Here is a 19,747-nt window from a genome sequence, read left to right as displayed (position 1 = left end):
CCGCCGGGGACGCGCCTGGTGCGGGCCGCCCGCCGGGGCCACGCCGCCGCCTTCCCGCAGAGCCCGCGTTCGCAAGCGTCCGGGGGAAACAGCCCCGGGGAGCTCCCTTGAGCGGGCGACAGTCACCCCTCTTGGAAGCCGTTGGGGGCGCTGGGAAAACTTCGTCCCCTTGCAGGTTGGGGTCACCCCAGCGCTTCTGACCCTCAGCCAGTGTCGCGGCGGGCACGCTAGCAGCAGCCCCAAGCAGAGCGGCGGCTCCCGTCGGGGAGCTCGAAGTAGCCCTGTGTGGGCCCCGGCGCCTTCGCCTCACCCGCTTCCGGCGCCGACGGGAGCGGCCCGGGCTCCGGTCCACCTGTGCCCAGCGCGCTGCCTCTCCGGGCCTGCCCTTCGCTCGGGCGATCGGTGCTCCTGCTCCCGAAGGGTGGCCCCGGGCTGAGGGTCCGGCCTGGCCGGGGTCTAGACCAGAGCTGACCTCGTCGCACAGAGCATTCTTTGGAAGCGGTGGATGCTTGCAGCAGCACGGGCTTCCCTGGGCTTCCAGAGTGTTAAAAGCAGCAGCTGGTGTCCCAGGCACAGTGCTGAACCGAATTAAACGTTGCGTTTATCCCGAGAGGCAGACCTTGCTGTTCTCTTTATACAGATGAGGAGACGAAGGTTCAGAGAGGTCAGGGACGGGGCCAGCTTCCGCGGCCTGAGCGGGACACCCAGGACACATTCAGTCCTCACCGTTCTGATTACTGGTGGTGTTGCTCTTTAATGCACTTTATTATTGGGTCGGGGAACAGGTGGGGAAGGGAGCAGAGTGTGTTTGTAGCTGTTTCCGCAGCCCCCAGGGATCTCTGAGCTGGGCGTCACTTTCGGGGAACAGACTTGGGCGGCTGACACGCTCTGGCTGGAATCTGCCCTGTTCCGGCCGCGTGGGGTCCGGTGATTATAGGAGTGCTTGGAGTCTCCTGTGGAAGCTGAGTTCTTTCCACTCTACTTGAATGGGAAAGTGGGATTCTTTAAGAGCTTTCTGGCGCTTTCCCTGTCTGTTCAGATTCTCAGCTGTAGGGGCCAGTGGGACGAGCCGGTGAGGTGGATGGGGTGACTGCATATTAGGTGTCATATATCAAAGCTAAAGCTACCTTGGACTTGCTCAAAACCATACACAGTGCCAAATGCTGTACCTGTGTTGTCTCATTTGATCCCGAGTCAAAAAGTTGGAGGCTCCTTTGGTGGCACCTGTGTGTAATCCCAGCATTCTGGGAGGCTGAGGCAGGAGGATCAGGAGTTCAAGCACAGCCCTGGCAACTTCGCCAGATCCAGACTCAAAATAAAAAATAAAGAAGGACTGGGGTTGTAAACTCAGTGCAAAGGCTCTGGGTTCAATCCCCAGTACCAGGAGAAAGTAAGTTGATACCCAGCAAGGTTGTACACCTAGGAATGGTGGATCTGTGCCCACAGAGTCAGTCCCCTGTGTGTGTACAAGAGGAGGTCATCCAAGTGCAGTTGCTTGCCTTCACTCAGTGCCGAAAGCCCAGTGGGCCCCTGATGCCTGTGGATCTTAGAGGGAAACGTGGTGCCTTTAGCTCCTTGTGCTGCAGCTGTCTGCAGTTCCCCTCAGCCCCAAGCACATCTGTTGGATTTCCAGAGCAGGCTTTAGTACTTTCACCTGTCCTTTTTTGCTTTTCTAGAAGGCCAGGCTTGGGGCACCCAGATCCCCAGCACTCGGGGGAGAAAGGCGTCCGTTTCTTTCCAGCTCTCAGCCTGCCATGCCGCTGGTGTACAGTCCCCGGGCAGGCTGGCCATGGCAGAGCAGCGCCACCAGGGATCAGGTCCCATCCTCCACGCTTGGTTCTGGGGAGGCAGGATCCAGAGGGCAGATCATCCCATAGCTGCTGGTCTCCATTTCCTGGCCTGTGAAGAACTTTGGTCTCTGATGACCCTTCCAGCCATTATAGGAAAAATGGCTTCTGTTTATTCATTCAGTTAATATTTATTAAACATTCACTACATGCCAACCACCCCCGTTACAGGTGTTAGGTACAGCAGTCAACAGAAGCGGTGCCCTGGAATTACCTTTTAGGTGAGCAAGGCCCCTCCCCCAACAGTAGTCATTATACATGTAAATGTATGTGCACGCATACCTATAAATATGCATACGTATGGCCATGGACAAAAATGGAGAGATGCAGTGTTTGTTTGTTTGAGGGGTGGGGGTGGGGAGGTGGTGTAGGGGCTACTGGTTATTCAGGGTGGTAAGGAAGGCACAGGGATAAGGGTGTCTGCACGGAGTGAGTCACACAGCTTTGAGGAGGACGCTTGTTCAGAGGGATTGGAATGGCAAAGATAAAAGGCCAGAGATAAGTGTTGCATACGCTTATGTATCAGGCACTGTGCTAAGTGCTTTATGTTGTTCTAATTGAATCCTGTTACCACTTTTTGTTTTGTTTTGAGACAAGGTCTCCTGTGTAGTGCAAGATGGCAGTGAACTCACTATGTAGCCCAGGCTGGCTTTGAACTAGTGGTGATCCCCTGCCTCAGCCTCCCAAGTGTGGAAGCTGCCACACCTGCTTCCATGTTATCACTGTTATTTGAAGCATGAGAGATAAAGTGATTCTGGCAAGGCCACACAGCTGGTGGGTAGGAAAGGTGATATTCAAATAGAGTCATGCCAGGCGTGGTGAGGCACACCTGTAATCCCAGCACTCAGGAGGCTGAGGCAGGAGGATGTTGTGAGTTAAGGCCAGCCTGGGCTACAAAGTGAGCTCAAGGCCAGCCTGAACTACATAGCGAGACCCTGTCTCAAAAAGACAAAAACAAAAAACAAAACAAATACAGTTTTAATCATCATGCTGCTTCCTAGTGGCAGGTCTTTCCTTTCAGAGCTGGAGCTTTGGCGCCTGCCTGGCAAGCGCAAGGTCGTGAGTTCGGTTCCCGGTACCGGAGAAAACAAAACAAAACAAAAAAAAAAAAAAACAAAACAAACAGAGCTGGAGCTTTGGGTACTTACTTCAAAATCTGGTTCTTCTGATTTCTGGAGAGTTAAGCGTCCACAGTGTTGAAGATGACTTCTGGCACTTGAGTAGCTTGGGTGACAGCTCGGGATCTGACGTTTCTTTTTACGAGGGATAGGGGAGGTAATATGTTTGATGCTGGAAAACCCCATGTTGTGTTTATGGCGGAAGTGGGAAAAACACCTCCAGATTAGTGTAAACAAGAGAAATGGGAGACCAAGGTGGCCCGAATCCCTCCGCCCCTCCTTTGTTTTAATTTCCCCATGATGGGGAGACACAGCGTGCTGTATTATACAGCGATAATTAAAACGCTTGGATTAGTGAGCTGAGATTTACAGGGCAAACAGGAGGCAGAGGAGAAAACGACAGTCATCTCTCTTATTTGCAGGCAGATATCCAAATTGCCACTTGCTTACATTCTCTTCCTGACACTATCACCTACTCTGCTTAATTAGATCCCTTTTTTCCGTTTTGTTTCCAACTGCCGCTCAGCCTGCTGCTCGGTGCAGTGTGTGAAGCCACATGCTCGGCGCTTTCCCCCTGCCTGGGGAGGGTGAGTCAGAACACAGCAGCAGACCCGGCGAAGCAGGGTCTCTCTCATCAGGCGTCCTGCTGGCCTGGCCACCAGCCTCATGAAGTAGGAATGGGAGCTGAACCCAGGGCAAGAAGGGTAGGGCCCACCCCTTTCCAGCCTTGATGTTTCTTGTTTGTTTGAGACAGGGTCTCTCTGTGTAGTTCAGTTCCGGCCTTGAACTCACTATGTAGCCCAGGCTGGCCTCGAACTCTCAGCAATCCTCCTGCCTCATCCTTCTGAGTGCTGGAAGAACAAGAGTACACCACCATGCCTGGCTTTCCATCCTTAAAATGGTTTTCCACTAAGTGGTTGTTTCCTACAGGGAAAGGAAGGTGAGTTTCCAAACAGCAGGCCACCTTCATAGCACCTTCCAAAACGAGTACTATAAAGGTATATTTATGTTCAAAGTATTGCTCTAAACACTGGCTTTGAGGGGTAGCAGGACAGAAATGAATAATGTGTTGTTGCATTTATAGCCTAGCAGAAGGGATGATCAAAAATGGCTGATGAAATTGGATATGGTGGTATACACCTATAATCCCAGTACTTGGGAGGCTGAGGCAGGAGTGTTGTCTTTGAGGCTAGCCTAGGCTATGTAGTAAGTTCAAGGCCAGCCTCAAGTACATAGGGAAACTCCCTCTCAACAAACAAACAAAAAAATGAATAAGGAAAATTTTTGGCCAAATGAATTTGTTTTGGTCAAAATATTGAGTAAACCCCTACATGTCAGACATTGCTCTAGGCACTGAAGGAGTAGAGCAGTGGCCAAACACTGCTGACGTGGACCCTGTTACCTGGGTAATGGAGGCTCCTGGCAGCAAACGCCTTCCTAAACTACATAGGAACTATGCAGAAAATGAAGTGGGGAAAGTGGCTGAGGAGTGCATGCATACAATCCTAGCACTCGGTAGGCTGAGGCAGGAGGATCACTATGAGTTTGAGGCCAGCCTGGGCTACATAGCAAAAGACAAAAATAAAGTGAAGACAGTGTAGTGTGGTGGTAGAGACTAATATCAGATCTTGACTCTGGGTTTGATATCTACTAGCTATGTAACCTTTAAATTCTTGTAATCAACTGATTTGAACCTTATTTTTCTCATAAAGGAATGACATGAGAAAAATGTATAAAATGCACACATGATCAGGGCTCGTAGTGTTGGATGTTATTAGTATTAAGTTCTTGTAAAGGGTAATAGGGACTGAAGGAGTAGCTACAGTTAGAAAAGAGTTAGCCGGGCGTGGTGCTGCACGCCTGTAATCCCAGCACTCGGGAGGCTGAGGCAGGAGGGTCATTGCGAGTTTGAGACCAGCCTGGGCTACAAAGTGAGTTGAAAGCCAGCATGAACTGCATAGTGAGACCCTGTCTCAAGAAAAGGACAAAAAAGGAAAAAAAAAAAGAAAGAAAAGAGTTGCTCTTCCTGTTGGCTTTCTTTTTTACAGTATCGCTGCTCAACCATACATCAAGAAGGCGGCAGGAGTGCCCATGGCCTCTCACAGGCAGAATTCTGATTGGAGGGTTTAGGTACTGGCTTGATATATGGGGTAGAAATTGAAGCAGGGAATTGTCAGTATTTTGCATTCAGTTTTCAGAATTATTTTCCACATGCTTTGTGTTCAGGCAGAGAGTCCATGTCAAGCCCAGTGGGAGGCTGGGGCTGCCCACTTGACAAACGGGAACACAGGCACCGGATGTGAGTGCCCGCCAAGGTCACCTCCCGTCTCCAGAGGAGCCCTCCTGCAGGCCTGGGGATGAGTCATGCTGGAGCATCGCTCGGGGTGAAATCACAAAGGAAGGGAGGCCTGGATTGATTGCAGGCAGCGCAGGAAGTTTCCTGTTCTGCAGATCTCAGAAACAGTGCCTCCTCCACCTGCCAGGCCTTGCTGTCCCCAGGTCAGGCTTCTGAGTGACCCCACCCCCCCAGAAGGTCTGGAACCTGATTGGGGTGAAGGAGAGGAAAGCATACACAGAGAACATTGAACCGGGGAGGAGAAGGGGAAAGAATGCACAGATGGGAGAGTGGACTCTCTGGTCAGACAGACCTGGGTTGGGCAGTTTTGCCACTGCTTAACCAGCTTGGCGAGTCAGATCACCTTCTCAGAGTCTCAGTGACCTCCTTTGTCAGGTGCCATAATAAGAGCCTGAATGAGAGGATTGTCGGAAGAAAGAAGGTGATGTGTGTCATGTGTTTAGCATAGCTCCTGATGCGCAGGAAGCCCTTAATAATGGTGTTGTCACCAGAATGGAAGAGGGTGCTAACCCGGGGAAGGATCGGGGAGATCCTCCCCACTCACTCCTGATCCCTCCGGACGCTGAGCATCCCAGGTGAGGCTTGGTGTGTGTGGATGTGTGCAGGTGCGGTGCTGTGGACGGAACCCAAGGCCTTGCAAGTGCTAAGCACGTCCTCAACTCTGGGCTGCACCTCCAGGCTCAGATGAGGCCTTGCACAAGCTCTGTCCACCTGGGACTTCTAGAGTCAGCTGCAGGGCATGAGAACCTGGCTTCTAGGAGTTTAAAAGGGAGCTGCAGGGCAGGGCCAAAGTCCAGCGTCTCCCTGCTCTTACTCACCCTGTCTGGTAGCGTAGTCCAGTGGGCTGGTGGGCTTGGGAGGGGCGCCTTCTTGCCTCTTTTCCCATTTTCTCTCTGCCTGAGACTCAGGATGCCTCCATTTCTTCCTTCCTTCCTTTCTCTCACTTCCTCCTTCCCTCTCTCCTTCCTTCCCCCCCCCCCCCCCCGCCGCTCTCGGTGCTGGGAATCGAACTCAGGACTTTTTGCTTGCCAGGCAAGCGCTGTACACTGAGCTATATCTCTGGCCCCAATGCCTTCATTTCTTCTGTTGCTTGTCTGTAATGAAAATCATCAAGCCTGTCTTCATGATAACTGTCCAGGAACAATCAAGCCCTAAGGAAGTTCTCAGGCTCTGGCTGAACAGCCCACCTGCTGCAGCTGCCGGTGAGCCTGGCTCCTTACCCCAGGAAGGTAGAGCCCCTAGGCTGCGCACACACTTCAGGGGGAAAAGCAGGCTCTGGTGGGTGGCGGACACCCTGTAGTGTGGGGTTTGCTGAAGTGTGTCTAACGGACTGAGCATAAAAGCTCTTCAAGCGCCTCTGAGCGTGGATGTGAAATGCTAATTATGGATTTGAATCTTGAATCTGCCTTTCATCTTCTAGCCTGGCTTTCTTGCCACTCCCTGCCGTGTTTGCTGTGCAAGATCATTGAGAAAACAGGTAACAGGCCCAGCGGAAGAGTCCCTTGGACGTGGGGTTGGGTGGACGTGGGGTTGGGTTGTCGTGGAGGCTGTTTTTCTGATTTCTGTAGGAATTGCCCCAAGAGCAGACCTCAGCCACACCTTGCCTCTGGAGTGCCAACGGCTGGGCCATGGATTAGAGGAAACTTGTTTGGGTCTAGTATTCTAGTCAAAGCCCTCATTTATATATTTTTGTTTGTCTATTTTGTTAAGAGGTTGTACTTCTCTTACCCTCTACCTCTGAGCCACGCCTACTCTTTAGTTTTTGAGCCAGGTTCTCACTGTTGCCCAGGCTGAGCTTGAACTTGAGAGCCTTCTGCCTCACCCCCTTGAGTAGCTGGGAATATAGGCATGAGCCACCATACCTAGCATATGCTAAACCCTTTACATGTTTTTCGTTGAATCTTTGCAGTAACTCTAGAAGGAGGGAATTATCTCCATCGCTTTGATGAGGAAGCTGAGACCCTGAAGGGTGCTGTGAGGATAGTGAACGGAGCTCGGATTCAAATCTTGCTAGCTTTGCGATTCATAGGATTTTGTGTCTGGTTTTCTTTCTTTCTTTCTTTCTTTCTTTTTTTTTTTTCCGATCAGCCTTATATTATAGATATTTTCCTGTGTTTCTCTCTAGGATTCCTAATTATTGTTTATAACCACAGGATAGGATTCCCTGAACCATCATTTGTGTAACCGTTTTCTCCTTGGGGTATTTGCACTGTTTTCAGTTTTTCACTGAACAAATTTGTGCTTAAAGCTTTTCTTCCCGTCCTGTTTCTCCCTCCTCATCCCACTTGTTGGGGGACTTTTCAGCCCAAGTTCCTGACTCCCCTCCAGGGAGGGGCTGAGATGTAGCAGAGTGGTTAGGGGAGGCCAGGGGTTCAGAGCTCAGGCCTTGCAGTGGACAAAACTTGTCTTGAAAATCACCTTTCTGGACCGAGGATCAGCTCTGTGATAGAATGCTTGCCTAGCATGCGCCTGGCCCTGGGTTCATCTGCAACACTACCAGAAAAAAAAAGTCTGTGAGCAATTTAGGGAGACCTTGTCGTAAAATAAAAAATAAGAAGGGCTTGGGGTGTAGCTCAGTGTGATGAGCCTGGGCTTAATCCATAGTATCATAAAATCAAACCAAACCAAACCATATCTATACCTTCTAGTAATATGACCTTAAGAAGCTTATCTTTATCTCAGTTTATTTTTCTGTAAAATGGGGCTAATAATGCCATTTCACAGGATATAGAGTGAGGGTTACATGAGGTGGCACATCCCAAGCACTTAGGACTAGGATATTAAGTTCATAGCAGGGGATGGGGGTGTAACTTAGTGGTGGAGCACTTGCTTAGCATGTAGAGGCACTGAGTTTAATCCCCAGCACACACACACACACACACACACACACATACAAACGTGCACGTGCATGCGTACACGGTCCATATTAGGCACTTGAAACCTTGATATTTATTTTATTTCATTTTCTGTCTTTTTTGAGACAGGGTCTTGCTGTGCAGTTCAGGCTGGCCTTGAGCTCACTTTGTAGCCCAGGCTGGTCTTGAACTCGCAACGATCCGCCTGCCTCAGCCTCCTGAGTGCTGGGATTACAGGCATGTGCCACCACACTGGGCTGAAACCTCGATATTTAGAAGTTGGGGTCTGTAGTTGCTGAGTGTGATCCACAGATGCATCTAATTTGGTCTTTACAGTGTTTACTTTTTAAAAATCAAATTGCCAGAGTTAAAAAATTAGCAGTTTTGCTTTAAGGTGCACATCTTCGGGCTTTCTTGAAACACCAGAATGCCTGACAGCTTTGGACGTATGTCCCCACAGGGTGGGACAGGCTGGAGCTGAGCAGCAGCTGCCCGCTCTGAACGTGGTGTGCGTCCCCTGGTTTTTTGTTTTAGGCTGGGTCCCCCAGGAGCAGACCCTGAGACAGCAGAACCCAGTGAAGGAGCGGAGCAAAGGGAGAGACAAAGCAAAAGTGCAATTTCAGGAAAGGCCCCTTGGTGCAGCTTCAGGTACTGGAATCGAACCTGCTGGCAGTGGAGTCCTTGACTAAGGTCTGCTGAGCCGTGGTCAGGGAATCCAGCCTAGGAGTGTGAGAGTTTGGGGCTGTTAGAAGCAGCACAGTGAAGCTCATAGCTGGCAGAGGCGCTAGTGCGACAGTATCTGTTCCGCTTCCTTCAGGCGTTCCTGCAATTGCCCCTGAGTTCGCACACCCTGTGCTGCATGGTCATGGTGACAGCCACGTGAGTCGGGGGCTGGGTGGTAGTGGCAGCGGCTCTCTGGTTGGGCAGGGGTTGCAGGGAAGAAACACCTCTCTGGAGGTGGACAGGAGAGGTTTTCATCCCCCTTTCACAGATAAGGAAACTGAGTCTCCTGGAGATCGATAGGCCTGTCAGAGCTTGGCTATGATGTGGCACGGCAAAGAACAGAGCCTTGCCATTCTGTCCCCTTCTCTGTCATCCTAACATTCGCTTCTCTCTGCTTCAGCTCATCCCAGCCTTTTCTCCCTGTAGAGGTAATGCCCCAACCCAATCTTCTAGGCAGAGGCAGATTCAGTAATACAGCTTTGGAGCCGTGTCAGCCCCTCAGCGAGGAGCTAGGAAGGCGGGATGTTTGCAGAGGAAATCAGAACCGGTTTGCTACAGACGTCAAGGGTAGAAGGTGGCTGTTTGGCTTATGGGCCCTGGATACAGACAGTGGCTGCCTTCCCTCCTCACACCTCCGAGGTTTGTAGAGGCCGCTCAGCTTCTGCTTGGAGGAGTGCAGTGCTGCTAGCCGCACAGCTGTGGAGACCACCGCAGAAGTCACTGCCTGTTATTTGTTCATCATGCAGAGACCCACATCCCTCAGTCGGGCACTTGCCAAAAAGCTCCAGTTCTCAGAATGACAAGACAGTTTTAAAAGAAAAAGAAAAAGAAAAAAAACCACCTCAGAAACTTTCAGCTCTGCAGCTTATCAATATAAAATGAAGATGAAGATTTATGTGAATAGACCGTTTTTAAGGGGAAAGGGGTTTTTAAAAATTCATATACCTTTGCTAATGGAACCACTTCCACATTCCCCATGAAAAATAAAAAAAAGGAGGCTCCTAAAACCTTTCCTGGAACAACCAGAAAAGGAAGGAGTTCTGAAATACAAATTTGTGGTATTATCTTTGCATATTAGCAGCATTCTTTAAGCTTTCAAATCGCCTGTTGTGGCCCCAGTCTGCTGTTATATCATCTAAGTGTCTTTAATTGATGCCTTTTCTAGCCTGTATTTGTCTGCACTCCCTGAAGCCCTCCCTACAAACCCCCTTTTGAAACTGGGGCTTCTGTGTTCCTCACTCTAGGAACAGCTGGTGGCAATAGCTGCCCTAGACTTTTGCAACCCCGGGCACATGGAGGTGTAGTTATTCTACGAAGGGTAATAACCAAGCTGCAAGGTTCTCTAATAGGAAGTTTGTGGCAGCGAAAGGATTTGAATCCAGGTCTGGATAACCCATAACCCATGCTGTTTTGTACTCTGCTCCCCAGCTCTGCCTGAAATGAGCTCCTTCCAGCAGTGAAACACTTCGTTAGGAAGGTTCCTTGGAGGTCACACTGTCCTTCAGGATACTTGCACTCTAGCAATGAAGGTGGAAAGTCATCCTTCATTACACAGGCGTTGATCAGGTCTTAATCCGTATTTTACAGCTAAGGAAGCTGTGAGTCAAAGAGCTCACGTGTCTTGCTTCAGGTCACTCAGCTCCGATGGGGCAAGACTTTCATTAAGAGGCTGGTGCAGAAGGCCCTGAAGAGCCTAAGACTTGTGTGGACCCCTTATTCCTATGTCCAAGGCAGGCAGGTGCCAGGTGCTTCAAGTATCTGTGCTTAGTGCTCCTGAACTGAGTGCAGATCCTACAGTAGATCCATCCTGGACACGGGTCCCTGGGGTCGCTGCAGAAATCATGAGCTAACCAGTCTCCCTCTCCCTGCAGGGAGAGAATCCGTGCTTCAGTTTGCAGATTCAGGAGAAAGCCAGAGACCTGTCCCCAAATATTCCCCACTAGGATGGGATGCTGAGGAGCGCTGTGCTGTGGTGTTTGCTTCAGGCTGCATGAGCCAGAGGAAGACCTGGAGGGGCAGAGGGAGGGCTGCTAGGAGGTGCTCTTTGCTCTCAGTGAGCCTTGAGTTGCCGTGAGCTTCCCGAACTATCCCTGCCTTGTGCTCAGCTAGGACGCAGGGCGTAGGCTGATGGTGTCTCCCTTGCGTAGTGCTTGGGAAGGTTCTGTGAGAAACTGCTGAGCTGTTGTTGGATGTACACAGTGGGTGCTCAGCTTCGCTCCCTCTTCCATCTTTGCCTTTTTTCCCCCTTCTAACTTCTGGCTGGTCGGTAAGGCCTGCAAGAGTATTCTGCTGCTTTCCCATTTGCAATGACAGCGTTCCTTGTCCCCAATTCCAGGTCCCCTGGCAACTATCTTGCTGCCCATGAAGTTCATGAGAGATGCGCACCCTGAGGTGGAAAAATACTAGAGCACCAGGTCACGTCCAGCAGGGCGGACTCTGGAGACCATTCTGTTTTCCAGCTTAGATTTACCCAGTCTGTCCCATGTTGGCTGTGTCAGATGACACGGTTATTTTTTAAACTCTGTGCTTTTGTTTCCATATTTGCGAAATGGAAATGAGACTAGTTCTTACCTCCAAGAGAATATTACATGCAGGAGTACATGACAGCTCCTGGCGCTGCTAAATTTGGATGCTGTTGTCTAAAACAAACACAAGCCAGGCATTATGGTACAAGCCTATAATCCCAGCACTCAGGAGGCTAAGGCAGGAAGATCACTGAGTTTGAGGCTAGTCTGGGCTACGTAGCGAGTTCAAGGCCAGCCTGAACTACGTAGCAAAACCCTGTTTCAAAAAACAAACACCCCACCTCCCCTGCAAAAATCCAGCTGGACAGGACTTTAAACATCAGGTGCCACCTCTCCATTTGTATAATTAATTGATTGAATTAATTGACAGTGACAATAACTGATAGCAATAGCTAGTTTTATTGAGCACTTAACATGTGCCAGCCACTGTGCCAAGTATTTTCCTGTATTGTTTAAAAACTTCTGGGTGTGGTGGTGCATGCAGGCTGAGGCAAGGAGATTGTTGCGAGTTTGAGACCAGCCTGGGCTACAAAGTGCGCACAAGGCCAGCCTGAACTGCATATCGAGACCCTATCTCAAAAAGACAAAAAAAAAAACCCCAAAAAACAAAAAAAAAACCTTGAAGGTACCAGGCATGGTGGTCCATACCTGTAATCCCAGCACTTGGGAGGCTGAGGCAAGAGGATTATTTCGAGTTTGAGACCAGCCTGGGCTATAAAGTGAGTTAAGGCCAGCCTGAACTACATAGTGAGACTCTGTCTCAAATAACCAAACCAAACCAAACAAAAACTTGAAGGTCCAAGAGAACTACGTTTCCCTGTTATCCTTTATTAGTCAGGGCTCCCCAGAGAAGCAGAACAAACAGGACATGCGTAGATACAGAGAGAGATTTATCCTGAGGGGTTGGGCTCACGGTGTGATGGGAACTAGTATGTCCCTATCTGTTGTCTGCAAGCTGGAAAGCCAGGAAAGCTGAGGGTGTAGTTCAACAGCTACCCCAAGGACTAGTGTCATGGTTTGGGGCTTATTTTGCAAGGTGAAACAGTATAATACAGGACAGATATTTTATATGATTATATATATAATAATCACCCAAGAACAATATACAAAAGAGTGCAGGAAATCTGTCCATACGCTAAGACCAAGGAATCCAGCTGAGGGCCTGAATCTCAGGGAAATGTCCGACAGGAGTCCAGCTGAAGACCTAGAGCTCATAACAGTGCCTCCAGGGAGTCCACCTGGAGGCTCAGAGCCCATAACAATATCTCATGCAGGCCTGTTTCATGGATCTGTGCTGCGAAGGCCCAGAGGTCAGTGGTGGAATCTAGGAAGTCTGCGCCAGTGGGATGAAGAATCTGTGCTAGCAGGCTGAGGGATCTGCACTGGAGCAAGGAAGTAACGCTCAGAAAAACCAGAGTTCCCCCAAAAGGTACCATAGCTATCCTCAGCAGCAGTGAGGTCCCGAGCTCCTCCGATGATCAAGATGGCCGAGTTCCCATCAGGGAAGCCAAGGCAGCAAGCTTCTGGAGACCGGCAGAACACCATCTTCCCCTCCGGAGCCAGGAAGCGATGCTCAGAGTGAGGACCAGAGCTCCCCAAAGTGAACCAAAGCCATTCTCAGTGCCAGTGAGGTCCCGAGTTCCTTGGAGGATGAAAACAGCCAAGTTCATCAGGAAAGCCAGCATGACGAGCTCCTCCAACAAACCAGCAGCTCCTTACAGCTTCCACCAGCTCCAACAGACTTTCTCCACTCCCAACAGCCATACTCCTTCTCCAGTTCTGCCTTTTATGCTGCTGGCAACAGTCCCCAGGTGGGCCTCCCACACCCAGCACCACTCTTACTCAGTTCAGCTGGGGGTTGTAAGTTGACCGCCAGTTATCAATCCACTACAACTAGGAACCAAGGAACTAATGGTGTAGCCCCTGTTCCAGTCGGAAACATGAGAATCAGTGCAGAGGTTCAAGGACAGGTTAAAATGGATGTCCTAGCACAAGAGGAGTATGGACTCTTCCTCTACCTGTTCTATTATTTTTATTTACTTATTATTATTTTTTGCAACAAGGTCTGGCCATGTAGTCCAGGCTGTCTTTAAACTCACTATGATCCTCCTGCCTCAGCCTCGTGAGTGCTGGGACTACAGGTGTGTGCCACCTCCTATTTGTTCTGTTTAGTCTCTGAGCAGATTATACAATACCAGCTCACATTGGTGAGGGCATCTTTTTTTTTCTTTTTTTTCCCCCTTTTTTCCAGTACCGGGAATCGAACTCAAGACCTCGAGCTTGCTGGGCAGGCACTGTGTCACTGAGCTAAAGCCCCAGCCCAAAGACATCTTCTTTATTCAGGCTACTGATTCAAATGCTAATGTCATGGTGAAAATGCCCTCCCAGACACACCCAGAAATAACATTTTACCACTATGTGGGCATCCCTTAGCCCAATCATGTTGACTAATAAGGTTAGTCATCACCGGGGCCGGGGATATAGCTCAGCGGCACAGCGCCTGCCTGGCAAATGCAAGGTCCTGAGTTTGATTCCTGATTCCAAAAAAAAAAAGAAATCAGTTATCACATGCACCCTAATACCCACCACAGAAGCAGCCATTGTTTCTAGTACTATGTGTATCTTTTCAGATACACCTCCTCCTTTGATATTTATTTATTGGTTTCTGGGACTGAAGTCAGGGTCTTAAGCATGCTAGGCAAGCACCACTGAGCTACATCCTCAGCTCCCCTTTAACTTTAAATCCGAGGCAACTTGTGCTTCAGAGGCCACCCAGGGAATGGTAATACTAGCTTTATTCTGTGTACAGGGTGCTGCCCTGGGCACTGTGTAATTTTGAATCATAGCTATGATCACGCAGAATAAGATTTATTGTGTGTATAATAAGTGGTGCAACCCCTACTTGCTTCAGTGGGTTGATTGAGGATTAAATAAGATAGGCCATAGAGAGGGATTTAGATCCTGGCCTATCATGACTGCCTGGTGATGGTGGCTTTTTATGGCATGCTGAAGTTTACGCAATTTGACGGGCATCTTTGTGATAAATACAAAATTGTGAATCCAATCTTAAAATTATAAGTGAATATTTAGAGTGAGAAAACAGCGCCAGTGATTGACACATTTTGTTTAGTTAGTTGCTTGCAGAACTGGGGGTTGTATCCACACTAGGAGGGTTAGCAAGAACCCAGCTGTGCTGGGCATGGTGGCACACACATGTAATCCCAGCATTTGGGAGGCTGAGGCGGGAGGATTGCCACAAGTTCAAGGCCAGCCTGCGCTACATATTGAGACTTTGTCTCAAGAAAAAACAGAAACAAAAAAAACCACCTAGCTGTCTGTGGAGGTGACTGACTACATAGATAGAAACCTGATGACCTCAAACTCCGTGCGTCACCAACACAACTCCCACATGTGTGTGTGTGTGTTTGTGTGTGTGTGGGTGCACGCATACACGCATTCCAGAGTGCCCAGGGACACTCTGCCATTGTACAGCATGAGTGCCACGGGAAACCAGGGTAGAGATGGAGCTGTGGCTAAAAAATTTGACTGGGGCCAGTGCTGGAGAAGCCTTAGGCTATGTGAATGTTGTTCCCTCCAGCCTTCCCAGGGCTGATATGGCAGCTCTGCAGTGGGCCAGGTTAGCTGTTGTTAATATCCATGGTTAAAAGCTATATCTGAGTGACAGCCATGGAGCCCACTTGGGAATGGCCGGACCTTCTTGGTCCCTTCTGCCACCCTTAGTTCCTCAGGAACTAAGCAATCACGGTGTTGGTGGGGTAACTCCTCGAGAGTCTGGTCTGATCGCTCATTGCTGTGTCCTTGGTGTCTCACACACAGTTCTTGCTCAGCACGTGGCACACAAGGCTTTGGCAGGCAAGCCCTCAGCCCTCAGGGAAAAGGAAATAGAGGCACAGTGAGCTAAGTGTCTTGACTTGAAGCATACTGAGGGCTTCCTGTGGTCAGATCCAAGGGAGACAGCAGCTGCCTGAGGCTGCTTTCCTTTATGGTTTCTCCCCAGCAGGTGAAAGCTTCACCCACTCTAGGTCTGCACTGTTGCCTGAGTTATTCTCTCGAGATCCTTGGGTGGCATCCCCACAGTTTGCGACATTGTTCCCGAGACCCCTGTCTTCCCCCCTCCCTGTCCTAGGTCCCTGGGAAGGGTGTGAGGCTCTCGGAGACAGTGGGAAGAACAAAGGGAAGTGATAGAATAGCCTGAAAAACAAGTTTGGGGATGAATGGGAGCGGGCCCTGTGAGCTTAGCAGGGGCAGTCCTGGCATTACTGACATTCCTGCCTGAGAGTGCTGAGGGTCTCCCAAGGAGCACCCCGCTCCCTGCAGCTCCCCTCCATTCCAAGGGGTGCAGGGGCAAAGCTGAAGAATCTCAGGAACACCGTGGAGATGAGGTCAGAAGGGCTACGTTAGTCATCGATCACCTTGCTCCAGGCAGAAGCCACAGCCCAGGGAATCAGGTGGCTGCAGACCTGCAGATCAGGTGGCAAATGTGGATACCCAGACTGAGCGCACCTCTACCTGCTCATCCCTGTCCTCTGCCCTGTGCAGCTTTCCAGCTGAGCTCTGCACCAGTCTCTGACAACCAGCCTCAGGTTGTTTTGCTTAGACCAGTGATGACGAACTCTTTAGAACTTTCAGTGACACAAACAGCCTGCTGTGGCACTATCTTAGAAGCTGCCCCCTGAAGAGATGGGTGCAGCAACCCATACCTGCAATTCCAACATTCAGAAGGCTGAGGCAGGAAGATTGCTTTGACTTTGAGGCCAGCCTGGGCTACGTAGTGAGTTCAAGGCCAGTCTGAACTCCATAGAGAGACCCTGTCTCAAAAAACAAAACAAAGGAACGAAGGAGTGAATGAATAAACAAAAATGTGCCCCATGGGGCCCTTCTGGGCCTGGGGTGCTTCCCTTTCTCTGGGGGGCTCAGCGACCGGCTAGGTGCTTGCCTCTCCCCTGCCATTTAACACCACCCCTGGGATGTGGCAGCCTCTGCTTCCAGCCTGATTTTCCCTCAAGCCCTGGGATAATATTTATATACAAATGCTGGCTCTGATCTCCACCCAGGAAAACACCAGCTGCTATTGAAAATCCTTTCTGCATGTGATAGGAAGCAGAGTGGCAGGGCCTCACGCAGGCCTCCTTGAGCTTCTCTGGAGGCTGTTAGGAAACAGCAAGTGTGTTTTATTTATATTTTTCAAAGTCATCCCAGAGCTGTGTCCAGGCAACTGAAGGCCTGTCAGAGAGCCAAATGTCTAATTCTCTTTACAAGAGACAAAGGGATTAGGTGTCCCTGGGACTTTAACAAATGCAGTGTTGGTGGTTTTGATTTAGGTTCCTTTGAGGGAAGGCAAGTGCGGAATGCAGGGTGCCAAGGAACCGGGCTGCCAGTGTGTGAAGACGCCTGGAGCCAGGCGCGCGTAAGCTGCTGGCAGGGATGTGAGTTAGTGCAGCCTTTTGGAGGGAACTTTGGCAACATCTTTCATAACAAATGAGCCTGACCTTTGATGCGGCACTTCCACGCTCTGGAAACTGTCCTACAGTAATGGTTGCACATGTATACAAGGACCTATGTTCAGAAATGCTCACTGGAGCGAAGCACAGGAAGTCACCTCTGAGGCTGTCAGCAGGGGACTGGCTCAGAGAGTCACAGCCCGTCCAAACAATGGACCGAGTGTGGCCATTAAAGAAAAAAGCTAGGGAGATAGTAACAGTGGCGTTGTTTATGCTCTCTTCCAAGCGCTCTGTGTATTTTGGGGTATTTGCACATTGATAATATTAACTCTGTCTTCCTGATAAGCCTTGGTTACTGTCAGAATATTTTTTACGTGGGAGAAGAGATGTTGAGTTCATCATTAACCGCCGCACAGTGCCTGTACCAAAGTGTGGCAAGATGCTTTGACTTATCATGAGGCGAAAAATTCACACCATCGCACGTGGTCTTATTTATGTAAAAAGAAATTGTGTGTGTATGTGCATACGGGTATATAACATTTATTTCTGGTCTGGAAGCACACACATCCAATTAGCAATTCTCTCTAGGGTAGGAGGTGAGACGGGCTGTGGCAAGAGGATTTTAAAATTTTTAGCTAGAAGCTGGGTGTGGTGACGCTCTCCTATAACCCAAGCGCTCTGGGAGGCCGAGGCTGAAGGATTATGAATTTGAGCCCAGCATCCAGAATTTATTGAGACTCTGCCTCAAAATAAAGGGGCTGGGGCTTGGTGTGGTGGCGCATGCCTGTGATATCAGCACTCGGAGGCTGGAACAGGAGGATCACTGTGAATTAGGGCAGCCTGGGCTACAAAGTGAGTTCAAGTCCAGCCTGTGCTACAAAGTGAGACCTTGTCCCAAAGTAGGGGGGCTGTAGCTCAGTGTCAAGGTGCTGGCTTCATTCCCAGGACCACCACACAGATGTTTTTAGCTTGATACTGTTTTACATTTTCTTCAGACCATCTCCCCCTTTTTACTGTAGTGCTGGGGATGGAACCCCAGAGCCTTGCACACACGAGGCAAGTGTGCTACTACAGAGCTACATCCCTAATCCCCCACATTTCTAGAGCAAGTAATTGTAGAAAAAAATAACCTTGAACACATTGTCATCATCAGCAACAAGGACAATGATGATGATCAAGATAAGGTAAAATTTGGAGCTTGGGGATATAGTTCGTGATTAACTCCATAGTGAAAGGTGCGTGGAGCCACGGCTGGTAGAGAGGGGTTGGTGGAGTTGTTTTCTGATTGGCTGAAAGGCACCCTGGGATAATGGCTCCTCTCCTGCTCTGCAGTCTTGCCCGCTCCTGGAAGCTTTGGCCGGACAGGAGAAGAGTAATGGGCGTTTTCTTGACGCACAACCTCTGTGCATTCCGTCTGCCCCCCCTGCGAATGCTTAATGCATTTCGCCTCCTGGAAAGACTTCAGGTATTTAACTGGGGCATTTATTTAAACCTCTTCCTGCAGGGTCATTCAGTAAAAAATGGACTAGGGAGGCATTGCATTTGTAGGTGCTTTACAGTTTGCAGATCTTACTCCCTTTCATTGCTGCAGTCTGCTGAGGGGAGCGCTGACCCTTTAATGCGCTTTGTACTTCGCACAGTGTCTGTTTCAGCATTAAATCAGGCAGGGGCTTAGGAGACGTTAGGGTGACAAAATGAGGGCTATCATAATTTGAATCCCTGTGCCCATGCTTTTTTTTTTTTTTTTTTTTTTTTAATGCTAGGGGTTGAAGCCAAGGTGTGAGCATGCCAGGCAAACACCTGGCCCCACTCCACATTCCTGCACCCCAGTGCTCCAGCGTTCATCACATAGGGTACAGAAACATCAGTGCAACGGCTCTGCTTATTGTGTCCCTGTGCTTTCTGTCTCTGTCTGTGGTGCTAGGAATTGAACCTGGAGGGCTCTTCCGTTGAACTACATCCTTTGCCTTTTTTTTTTTTTTTTTTGTTTTTTTTGGTACTGGGAATCGAACTCAGGACCTTGTGCTTGCTATACAGGTGCTTATGCCACTCAGCTATTTCCCAGGCCCATCCTTTACCTTTAATTTTTATTTCAAAACAAGATTTCATTGGGTAGTCCAGTCTGGGCTTGAGCTCATGATCCTCCTGCCTCAGCCTCCCGAGTGCTGGGATTACAGGCACTGCTTAGAGTTAAACAATGAAAATAAATGGGGGCAAATAAATAAATAAATAAATAAATGGGGTTGGGATGTAGCTTAGTAGCTAATGGGATATGGAGTGCTTGTCTGTGAGGCGCTGGGTTCTATTATCAGCATTCTAGAACACAAAGGCAAAAATATACCAAACTGAAATATACCAACTTGTGCCTAGAGAGTGGTTTGGAGAAGTGGTTGGGGCTTTGGAAGGAAGAATATTCCTTTTCCACTTTATTTAATGTGGTACTGTTAAAAATGTTTTCCTCTAGGCACATACTACTTTTGTAATGTATATGCTTAAAACTTTGTTTTGGTTTTATTTTGTTTTTGCAGTGCTAGAGATTGAACCCAGGGCCTCATACCTGCTATGCAAACACTATAGCACATTTTGGAACTGGGCATGGAACCTAGGGCCTTTCTTCTGAGTTATAGTCCAGCCCTTTATTTATTTATTTATTTTGTTTGTTTGTTTTTTCCGGTACTGGGAATCGAACTCATGACCTTGTGCTTGCCAGGCAGGCGCTGTGCCGCTGAGGGAAATCCCCAGCCCCCCTTTATTTTTTTATTTATTTATTTTTGGTTTTTCTCCGGTACCGGGAACTGAACTCACGACCTTGCGCTTGCCAGGCAGGCGCTGTGCCGCTGAGCTAAATCCCCAGCCCCTAT

General features: G+C 49.3%; 1 protein-coding gene across 1 annotated transcript in view; it reads left to right on the top strand.

The window, feature by feature from the left end:
- The window catches only part of LOC102027173, a 175,582-nt gene that overhangs the window by 31,570 nt on the left and 124,265 nt on the right, over nt 1–19,747 (top strand). The gene's annotated exons all lie outside the window — the stretch shown is intronic.

Source organism: Chinchilla lanigera, unplaced genomic scaffold (genome assembly GCF_000276665.1).
Source record: "Chinchilla lanigera isolate Chin_1 unplaced genomic scaffold, ChiLan1.0 scaffold00014, whole genome shotgun sequence".
NCBI classification, from domain to species: domain Eukaryota; kingdom Metazoa; phylum Chordata; class Mammalia; order Rodentia; family Chinchillidae; genus Chinchilla; species Chinchilla lanigera.
The sequence above is the reverse complement of the archived record's forward strand: the minus strand, read 5'-3'. Positions and strand labels throughout refer to the sequence as shown.